We start from the raw sequence: 11,611 nt of genomic DNA, 5'->3' as shown, positions 1-11,611 counted from the left end.
CAGCATGAAACCATTTATGTTTAAGTATGATTTAAATCCTTGCATTAGATGTAGTTTTGCACCCCAAGGTAGAGTTTCTTGTTCTGGTCCATTTGGCGGCACCCCTGTAGGTTGACCTAGATCTGGGTTATTGCTAGTACCCAATGCCTCTTGAATTTTCCTAACTACCACAGCTAGGGTAACTGACCACTAGAGGGCACTGTTGCTATTGCTAAGATGCCAGTACATCAGAGGTCGCAAATATATGTATGCCTGGGGCATTTTCCTACTGTCTCAAATGAGCTTCAGGGTGTCACCACTGGCACTAGAGATTGATCGCTAGGGGGCACTATACCTCATGTTTGATTGTTAAGCTCCAAGATGATATAGACCACCATAAAGCTAAGATCAACCATCAGTCTTTCTTAAACCCTGAAGCTCCAGTGCACCCAAAATTCTTGTGGGCTTACACTGCTGTACCCTAGGATATTCAGCACCTAAGGGGCCTTCTATCCCATGCCTGTAGTATATGCTCCAGAGTGGTACCAGCATCCAAGCGTCTTCAGATGTTAGATCTGGGAAATCCCAGCATTTGTGTTTTCAAATCAGGCCCTTGCAGTAAGGGAGGGTTTGAATATGTATGAAATATTTGGTCTCATCTGGCTAGCAGAAACCACATTCATACACCAAGAAGAAAACTCCAGCTGCATTTTAAATTGGCTTTCCTTGCAGCTACTAGTTTTCCTACAACAGAAAGGTTGCAATGGCTATGAAGCCCTAACTAAACTGTAAGTACACTGCCACTCACACATGGCTGGCCATGGCCCACTGTTCCTCGAAAGGGAGGCCAGAAAGGAAAACACTACTTACCCACTTCTGGTGGAGAAGAAAGTCCCACTCCCTCAGTGTCTGGATGTAACAATTAGAAACAGGAAGTGGCCCTTCACCTTTCTCCTTCCAGGAAGTAAAGGGATTGGTGGTGGTGGGGGGGAGGGACAGAAAAGAGTGCCAAAAAGACAAGCACTGAATAAATGGGTGTTGTACTTGAAGTGAGGTTCATGGCGGAAAGAAAGCAGTTACCCATCTTCCACTCTTTTGATAGCCTCTGTGCACAGGTCCTGGATATAATGGGTGCATTTTGGGAAGGTGATCATTTTTGAATAAGAAGTAGTTGTTTGAGGGGGTGGCTGAGGCTTGTGACATCTGGCTCAGAAGACCTAACCAGCTGCTTGCCTTGCTGGCTCTGCAGACCTAACTAGCTGCCTGCTTATCTATCCCACATGAGTACCATAGACTCCCATTCCATCCATAATTCTACTTTGCAGCTGCATTAAGACTTCTTAAAGTGCAGTGTCCTTGGTAATTCTTCCATGTGACTGTATCATAGTTCACTGTTACCTAATTACAATCACATATAAAATGGAATAAATCATCATACAAACTTTCAAGTTATAAGAATAGTACTTTTGTGAATGTATTGTAGAATTCATAAGGTACTTCCCATGTGTCAATTTGAATGTCTCAATAAGCTGAGTCAAGGATAGCGTATATAATGCTATATTCATTTTTAAAGGAAGAAACTAGCATTTTAAAAAGTTGAATGATTATAAAAATATTTAGGCTTTATTAAATATACACTCACTTCCATAAAATATTTCAAAAGTTGGAGAAAACGAAAACGTATTGACTTCACAATATGTTTTACAATAGTATCAAAAAAAGGAATAAATATACTTCCAGCTAATAGATAATTTGTAGGCAGTAATTAAAAATAATTAGTTTAACTAATATTCATTCGATACCAGTCACACACTAAACAAGCCATGCAAAGGGCTGGCATTGTTTTGCAGCCCATTAAGCTGCCGCTGGCAACACCAACATCCCATATTGAAGGTCCAGTTTAAGTCCTCCTGCTTGGCTTCTGTTCCATCTCCCTGCTAATGCATTTGTGAAAAACAGCAGAGTTTTGGCCCAAATAGTTAGGCCCCTGCCATCTGTGTGGGAGACCTGAATGGAGTTCTTGCTCCTGGCTTCAGCCTAGTCCAGGCCTGGCTGTTAAAGCCATTTGGGAAGTGGGAAGTGAACCAGCAGTTGAAGATTTCCATCTCTATCATTCTCCTACTCTCTCCCCTTCCCTGTCACCCTGTCTTTCAAATACAGATAAATAAGTAAATCTATTGGGAAAAGATTTGGAATACTTTCATGGAAATTGCATTCATGGTGGGGAGAGACAGGAAATAAAAATATACAAATGAAGAAGATTATTTCAGAAGATAACAAGGTCTCTACAAGAAAATGAAAGAGTATTAGAGAGGAAGGGAAATATCATTGTAAGAAGATGAACTACATAACTATATTGAATCTGTTCTCTGCATTGATATCACATTAACATGAGAAAAAGAAAGCAGACAGAGAGAAAAAGTAGGGCCACATATGTGATGACTGTGAAATGATAGTTTTAAAGATGTTCAATATAGACATAATTGCAATGGCTGTTGAGTGACATGTCAAACTGATTATATGAAATATGAATTGGAACAGCAACTCAATACTAATGCACACTGAGGCAGTTAATCATCATTTTATACATTTAAATATGTACACGTATAATATTATTTGTGAATCATCCCTCAAAAAAACTGGAGTAAAATAAAATGAAAATAAATAAATAGGCCACAAACCAAGGAGAAACAAGAAATTGAATGTTCCAATAAATGGAATCAGTCTTAGAAATCTAAGTCTTGCCTGAGGAAAAGTGCAGAAGAACCTTGCTGATTATAATTCTGACTCAGTTCACTTCTGAATTTGAGATCTTCTTGAGTTATATAGGCAAGAGATTTTTTTATGCAAAAACATTAAGGACCACGTTTCATAATATTCATACTCATAAGGGAAAGTAAATCAAGTATGTGTTTACCTCTTTTAATACATCTTCTCACAAATTTTTATGTTCTTTCATGAGTTATTACTACTTCATCAGGCAGAAATGAACATATGTTATAGTGTAGCATTTGTAAAAATACATTTAGAATTTGAGAAGCTCCTATGACAAGCATGAACTAATAACTCAATTGTGATTCAGCATAAATTAAAAATAAATTAAAGTATGCAGACATATTTCACTTTTTAATTTCACACATCCAAAAAATACATTGTTTAGCTCATTGATGTTATTCAAGTATGAAGATCCAGCTACCAATTATGATGATGATTTTCATCAAATGGCAAAATGCTACCTGAAGTAGCAGCCCACAGACCCCAGCCCAATTCATCTTCTGTCGATTCACTGTCTCCAGGAATGGCTCAACATGCAATGGGCTGGCTGAAACATTGTTTTATTCACAGAAAGAAGGAAGACATATCAAGATCAGTGTATTTAATGTGTGTCAGTCTCACTTGGCAAGTTATTGGTCCCTCCCAATAGCTGACAAAAGTGATCAACTGCACAAACCTTTTTCCTAAAGTTAAAGACACATTCTTTCTCTAGGGGAGCAGATGTACTGATGAGGCTGGCCAGGTGACACTTGAGGCACAGACTTAATCAATACAAGGAAGTTCATCATGTACTCAGAACAGGAGAGATTTCTCCTCACAAAGAAGAATGGAGCCTGGGGCAGTGCAGCACAGCTTAGGCATGTGGCATCCACATAAAGAAATGTTCCAGATCTGGACAGTAAATGAATAGTTCTGAGATGTAGCTAGAGGTCCAGCAATACTCACTTCCACAAGCAGATATACTTTCCAATTTCAACACAGAAAAAAGCAAAGTTAATTATGGATCACAGTATTATGGATTTTCATTGTCATAAAAACATATAACATAAACTTACCCTTTGAACAATTGTTTTCAACTTTTTAATTTTATTTTTATTAATTATTTTATATTTTGATTAACATGTCATACTTATATATTTTTATGAGGTATATTATATATTTCAACACATATGCAAGTATACATCAATGAAAACAGGCAATTAGCCTTTCCATTTCCTTATCATTTCTTTGGGGCCTCTAGCTCCTCTTTTTCAATTCTTTCTGCAAAACCTAACACATTATTGTGAACTATTGTAACCTCAGTGTACTATGGAACAACAGAACTTGTTACTTATATTTGGTTGTATTTTGGTACCCATTATCCAACCACTCTGTCCTCCGTTCTCCCACTGATCCCAACTATAACAGTCACTATTTTAAGTTCATGTCAACTATTTTGAATTTTTACCTTCCACATATGAGACAGAACATACAGTATTTGTCTTTCTGTCTTGTTTATTTAACTTAATATCATGATCTCTACTTCCATTCATTTTGTTGCAGGTGGCAGGATTTGATTCTTCCTATTGGCTGATTCCATTGTTTACATTTAGCACATATTTCTTTATCCATTCATATATTGATGAGCATCAAATTTGATTCCATATCATGGCTATTGTGAGTATTGTTGCAATCAACATTGGATTGCAGGTATCTCTTTTGATATACTGATGGTATTTCCTTTGGATATCTTACTAGAAGTGGAATAGCTGGTTAGTATGGAGCATATATTTTAATTTCTTAAGAACTCCCCATGTTGTTCTCCAGAAGGGCTATACCAGTTTGTATTTCCATCAACAGTGTATTAGGGCTTCTATTACTTCATGTCCTTGCTAGCTTTTTTGTTGTCTATCCTTTTAATCACTGCAATTCTAACAATAGTATGATAGTATAGTATAGTGGGTAAAGCTGCTGTCTGCAATGCCGGCATCCCATATGGATGTCGGTTTGAGACCTGGCTGCTCCGCTTTTGATCCAGCTTTCTGCTAATGGGCTGGAAAAGCCATTACCCATGTAGGAGACCTGGAAGAAACTCCTGGCTCCTGGCTTCATCCTGGCCCAGCCTTGGTCATAATGGCCAGTGGATGGGAGATCTCTCTTTCTCTGTCTCTCTACATATCTAACTCTAACTTTCAAATAAATTAAAACAAACAAATCAATCAATCAATCAATCAATCAATCTTGGGGCCAACACTGTGGGGTAGTAGGCTAAGCCTCTACTTGCAATGCAGACACCCCTTTTAGGTGCCAGTTCGTGTCCTGGCTACTCCTCTTCTGATCCAACTCTCTGTCTATGGCCTGGGAAGGCAGTAGAAGATGGTCCAAGTGCTTGGGCCCCTGTACCCATGTGGGAGACCCGGATGAAGCTCCTGGATTCTGGCTTCAGAAGGACTCAGCTCTGGCCATTGTGGCTGTTTGGGGAGTGAACCAATGGATGAGAAACCTTTCTCTTTGACTCTTCCTCTCTCTATCTGTAACTGCTCACAAATAAATAAAATCTTTAAAAATATTTTTAAATAGTAAAATGATATCTTATTGTGGTTTTGACTCACATTTCCCTGTGATTAATGTGGCTAAGCATTTTCTTATGTATTTGTTGTCCATTTGCAGTTCTTCTTTGAAGAAATGTCTGTTCTAATACTTTGCCCATTTCTTAACTGGTTTTTTATTGTTGAGTTTCTTATATTTATGGATATTAATCAATAGTTAGCAAATATTTTCTCCTATTCTGTCAGTTGTCTCTTCACTTTATTGTTTCCTTTGTTGTACCAAAAATGCTTAGTTTAATATAATTCAATTTGTCTGTTTTGACATTTGTTACTTATGATTTTGGGGTCTATTAAAAATTTTTGCCTGAATTGATAACCTCCAGTGTTCACCTATGCTCTCTTCTAAAGTTTTGTAGATTCAGGCCTTACATTTATCTCTTTGATCTATTTCAGTTGATTTTTCTATGGGGTGAGAGGTAGGGTTTAAGTTTCAATCTTTTGTATATGGATATCTGTCTCTTAACAATTTTAAGGTACTTACCAGTATCGTTGCCTATATGCATATTGTTGTGCAACACGTCTCTAAAACTTTTTCCTTTTGTATGACATAAGTTTTATGCCTATTACAAAATAAGTCCCGTTTCCCCCTCAATCCAACCCCTGATGATCACCACTGTACCTTCTATTTCTGAATTCAGTTACTTTGGATGCTTTATGTATTATCCAGTAAAATCCTGTTGGATTTATCTTTCTGTTATTGGTTAATTTCATTTACAATGGTTTTACATCTCACTCATGTTGTAGCAAATATTTCTCTTCTTAAGAATGAATAATATTCCATATTTAGTATATACATTTGCTTTATTTATTCATCTTTTAATGGACATTCTGGTTGCTTTCACATTTTTGGCTATTGTGAAAAATACTAGGGTGAACATAGGTGTTCAGATATCTCTTTGCTACCCTATTTTTAAATTTTGGTGTATACCTAAAAATGAAATTGCTGAGTTATATGGTAGGCATGATGTTTAATTTTTTGGAGGAAATGTCATACTGTTTTTCACAGTGTTTATACCAGTTAATAATTCCATGAACAGTGCACAAAGGTTCCAATTTTATGCCATCCTTGTGAACACTTGTAATTTTCTATTTTGATTTTGTGTATCCTAATAAACATGAAGTAATAGGTCATGTGGTTTTGATTTGCATTTCTCTTATGATTGATGATGTTGAGCATCTTGTTTTCAGATATTTGTTGACCAATTGTTTATCTTTGGAGAAATGTGTATTCCAATTATTTGCCCATTTATCAATTAGATTTTATTTTGTTATTTAATTCTAAGAGTTCTTTATATATTCTAGATATTAAGTTCTTATGAGATATGTGCAATATTTTCTCCCACTCCATTGGTTACATTTTCATTCTGTGTATTGTTTCCTATGCAGCATTGAATTTTAAGTTACATTATCCCACTTTATCTATTTTTCAATCTGTTATCTGTGTTTTTGATGTCATATTCAAATAATAATTGCACATTTCAATGCCATGAAGCTTTTTCTCAGTGTTTTCTTCTGTGAATTCCATAGTTTCAGGCTTCACATTTAACTTTTCAACTCTTTTGTTAGTTGATTTTTGTATGTGTTAAAAGATAAGAGTCCCATTCCAACTTCTGCATGGAGATTTTCAATTTCCCCAACACCATTTGTTAGATCGACAATCCTCTCTCCATATTGTACTCTTGACACCTTTATTGAAGATTAGGTTAACAAAAATGAGAATTTATTTCTTTGATCCCTTCCTTCCCATTTGCCTACATCTCAGATATTATGCCAATAACATACTTTTTTGATTACTGCAGTTTTATGTTTTTATGAAATTAAGATTTGTGAGTGCTCTTGCTTTGCTTTTCTTTGAGATTGTTTTCTCTATTTGATGTCCATTGATATTCCATCTGAACTTTAGTATTTTTACTTTTTATTTTTGCAAAATAAAGTGCCAATTAAATTTTCATAGAGATTGCATTGACTCTGTAGATTGCTTTGGGTATGGTGGACATTTTAACACAATTGAGTGTTCAAATCCACAAACACAGAATATTTCTCCATTTATTTGTGTCTTAATTTCTTTCAGCAATACATTTTAGTTTCCAATGTTCAAGGTTTCTCTTCCTTGGTTAAGCTTTTTTCCTAAGTTTTTGATTATTTTTGGTGCTATTATAAATGGGATTGTTTTATTATTATTTTTTCAGATTGACCCTTGTTAGTGTATAGGAACACTATTGGTTTTTAAATGTTGCCATTGTGTCCTACTAATTTACTGTATTCATTTATTAGTTCTAACAATTTTGATTTTCTTTCTTTTTTTCAGTAGAAAATTTAGGGTTTTCTATGCCTAATATATCTGTAAACAAACAAAATTTAAGTTTTCCCTTTTCTATTTGGATTTATTTTATTTATTTATTTCTTGTTGATTAATTATCTTCTCTGGGACTTTCAGAACTGTGTTGAATAAAACTGGTGGAGGAGGCATACAATTTTTCCCCATTTGATATGATGTTGGCTATTGATTTGTTATATGTGGCTTTTATTATGTTGTGGTACATTCTTTCTATACTTTATTAGTTCAGAGTTTTTATCAAGAAGTAACGCTGGGTTTTGATAAATTTCTTTTGTGCCTCTATTGAGATAATTGTATGATTTGTGTGTGTGTGTACTTTTTAAAGTTTTTTTATTTATTTATTTGACAGGTAGAGTTACAGACAGTGAGAGGAAGAGACAGAGAGAAAGGTCTTCCTTCCGTTGGTTCACCCCCGACATGGCCACTACAGCCAGAGCTATGCCGATCCGAAGCTAGGAGCCAGGTGCTTCTTCCTGGTCTCCCATGTGGGCACAAGGGCCCAAGCACCTGGGCCATCCTCCACTGCACTCCCCAGCCACAGCCCCTACTTCTAGAAACTCAGTCTTTTGGAAGTGTCTCTTCAGTGCATGAATAATGCTTCCGAATTGTGAAAAGATAGAAGAGGTAACTTCAGCTACAGTGAAAAGGTAAGGCGGCATTTCAAACTTTATATATCCCTTTTCCTATTTCAGTTCAAGCATTCCTAGAGTATAATCTGACACTTACCTACATGTTATGCAATATTAGTTGATATTTATTGATGATTTAAAATATGTTTACATGCAGGTTAATTGCACAAGTTACCAAGATATCGGCAGAAATCACTCTGGCTTTTGACATTTAGACAAATTAATTTAAGCATTTATTACTCATTCTGTGGAGTCTGATGCCCTGCTCTAGAATCCTATATTCATGAAGACTTACATTGTCACTTCTGGCTTCAAGCTCCTTCTTTAACTGATGGCTAAATCTTATCCCCTAATAACTTACAAATATTCTCTTCTCTAATCTAAATTAATTACAAGAACTATTTTTGGGAACGGAATGTTCCCTTTTATTTATTTATTTATTTATTTATTTTTAAGGATATATTTATTTATTTTAAAGGCAGTTATAGAGAGGCAGAGGAAGAGGAAGAGAGAGAGATGACTTCCGTCTTCTGGTTCACTTGCCAAATGGCCACAGTGGCTGGAGCTGGGCCCATATGAAGCCAGGAGCCAGGAGCTTTTCCTGGGTCTCCGCACATGATGCAGAGGCCAACTTCAGGCCATCTTCCGCTGCTTTCCCAGGCACATTAGCAGGGAAATAGATTAGAAGTGGAACAGTAAGAACTCGAACTGGCATCCCATATGGATGCCACAATGAAGGCCCCAAGAAACTATTTTTAAAAGGCATTTGTGTGTGCAGCACAACAAATGTTTGATCAGGCAGAACATTCTAGTGCAAAAATACCCGCAACATGAGATTAGCTCTTTCTCCCTGTCTTGTCTTTTTTTCTCCCTCTACAAAATTATGATCACTTCTCAGAGAGGTTAATCATTTCTTGCTATTTCTTAATAAAACATGTTTTAGGACCTTATCTTCAATAGATAAACAAGTAGATTACTTTTCCTAAATACAATTCCCTTCTTTTTTTGTTGGTGTTTTATTTATGTATTTTTTACTTATTTTTATTTCCTTTTTTACCTTTATTATTTTTTATTTTTACTTATTTTTTTTTACTTTTTTGTTGTTTTACTTATTTTATTTGAAAAGCAGAGTGGCAGAAACAGAGAGGGAAGGAAGGAGGGAGGGAGGGAGATGCAACAGGGATGCAACAAGCAAGGCTCTGCCAGGCCAAAGACAGGAGCCTGGAATTCCATTCTGGTCCCCCACATGTTGCAAGAACCCAAGTAATTGGGACATCTTAGCCTGCCTTCCCAGGCATATTAATAGGAATGTGGATGAGAAGTGGAATATCCAGGACTCAAACTGGCATTCAATATGAAACACCAACATTGCAAGCCATGGCTTAACCTGATATACCACAACACAGGCCCTATAGTTCCTTTCTTAGGAGGAAGTCTGTTACCAACTATTAAAATGAAAGATTTTCACCCTGCTACATGTTCTTTAACCTTTTCATGATAACTTGGAAAACTAGGTAACGTTATTCCCATTTTGTAGATGAGAAAGCAGATACTGTGAAAAGTTATAATGTTAGAAAATGACAGATTGAGGAACAGAATCAAAATCTTATTCCTGTGAAGAGGTGTGCATATGTTTCTATTGCTATAGCCTACCATACTTAATTAGGACAAATCTCAGATCCTGGATCTGCCAAAGAAGTCCCTTTCATTTATCAAGAACAAAATATTGCCAGTAATGTATAGAACTGCAGCCAATAACTCCTCAATATTTTTATTTCCACTGGAATTTAGTGGAATATTTATGCTTTGCTTGTTTCTTAAATTCAGTTTTGTTTAGTTTGTATCTATATACTACTACTACTACTACTCTTAGAGGGAAAATCACTTGACAAGTATAATCACAGAATTCTAATGTGTGACTGCTCATTTAAGAGAGGTTATTCACAACTTCTAATTTCTAATCATATTCCTCTACAAAAATATTTACTAGTGTAATTGAGTATTGTCCTTTAGAAGCTTTATAAAGATATATCTCCATGAGTAAAGTTTTTGAATGAAGAATATCCAGAGATACAGAAATAAGAATTGACTGCTATGCTAAATGTGATTGGATGGTTGGAAAATTGTAATTCCCAAGAGTGATGTTTACAGTACAGAGAATAATTGGTACTTCATAAAGTTTGAAATTAACATGATGGAGAGAGGGAAAACCTGGAGCCACAGCAAATGACTGTAATCAGCACTGGTTCTTCTGGCTTTTTTTTTTTTAATATTTGAAAGAGTTAGAGAGAGAGAGAAAAAGAGAGAGAAAGAGATCTCCCATCTACTGGTTTATTCCCCAAATGGTTGCAACAGCTGGAGCTGAACCAATCTGAAGCCAGCAGCCAGGAGCTTCTTCCAGGTCTCCCACGTGGATGCAGGGGCCTAAGGAATTGGGCCATCCTCCGCTGCTCTCCCAGGAATGTTTGCAGGGAGCTGGATCAGAAGTGGAGCAGGCCCCCAATGGGATGCTGGCATTGTAGGCCAGGGCTTTAGCCTGCTGCACCACAGCACCAGCCCCTCTTCTGGCTTTTGTAGACACTAAGGAAATATTTCTACATTGAGACAAATCTCATTAGAGAAATATTTTCAACATATAAGTTCATATTATTAAAGTTCTCCAACTCACCTACATGTACAAAGAAATATATAATTTTTAAAAAATCAATACCTAATAAAGTTCTTAATCTAACAAAATTTCTGAGTTGAAGCAAGTTAAATGTTGATTATTGTCAAAGTTGGGTATATGAAATATTACTTCCTACCATCTCTAAGAACATAAAACATTATTGTTAGACTAACTTTATGTCTCATAAAATTTCAGAGTTGAATACATAAACTTGAGTGGCATTGGTCACGGATGGAAGGAGGTGATCTTTTCCAAACAGAAAATTTCACATAGTGTACTATAATTCAGTTTATGACATTCTCCTAGGAATTTTGTTAACATCCTTGTTCACCACAATACCATTTGATACTATACTTGATCTTAGCCAAAAGGCTGAGAAGCGATTACATAATACCATTTGATATCCTGGAGGGTCAATCTATGCAGTGATAACTACTCATTGGAATATTTATGTCAGAATTTCCTTAATAAAATATCTAAAAAGCTGAAAAATTCCTTGGTACCAAATGCAAATTTAATATTAAAACATCATTTTTCTTTTTTTTTTTTAAGATTTCTTATTTATTTATTTGAGAGAGAGTGTTACAGACAGAGACAGAGAGAAAATCTTCCATCTGCTGGTTTACTTCCCAAA

The 11,611-nt window shown here is 35.9% G+C and overlaps 1 pseudogene; it reads right to left on the bottom strand.

Moving 5' to 3' along the window:
• Window positions 1-11,189: 11,189 nt before the first annotated feature.
• Window positions 11,190-11,361, bottom strand: LOC133753962 (U2 spliceosomal RNA; annotated as a pseudogene).
• Between the last annotated feature and the right edge of the window lie 250 nt (window positions 11,362-11,611).

The sequence above is a fragment of the Lepus europaeus genome, chromosome X, assembly GCF_033115175.1.
Source record: "Lepus europaeus isolate LE1 chromosome X, mLepTim1.pri, whole genome shotgun sequence".
NCBI classification, from domain to species: domain Eukaryota; kingdom Metazoa; phylum Chordata; class Mammalia; order Lagomorpha; family Leporidae; genus Lepus; species Lepus europaeus.
Note: the sequence above shows the minus strand (reverse complement) of the source record. Positions and strands in the feature narration are given on the sequence as shown.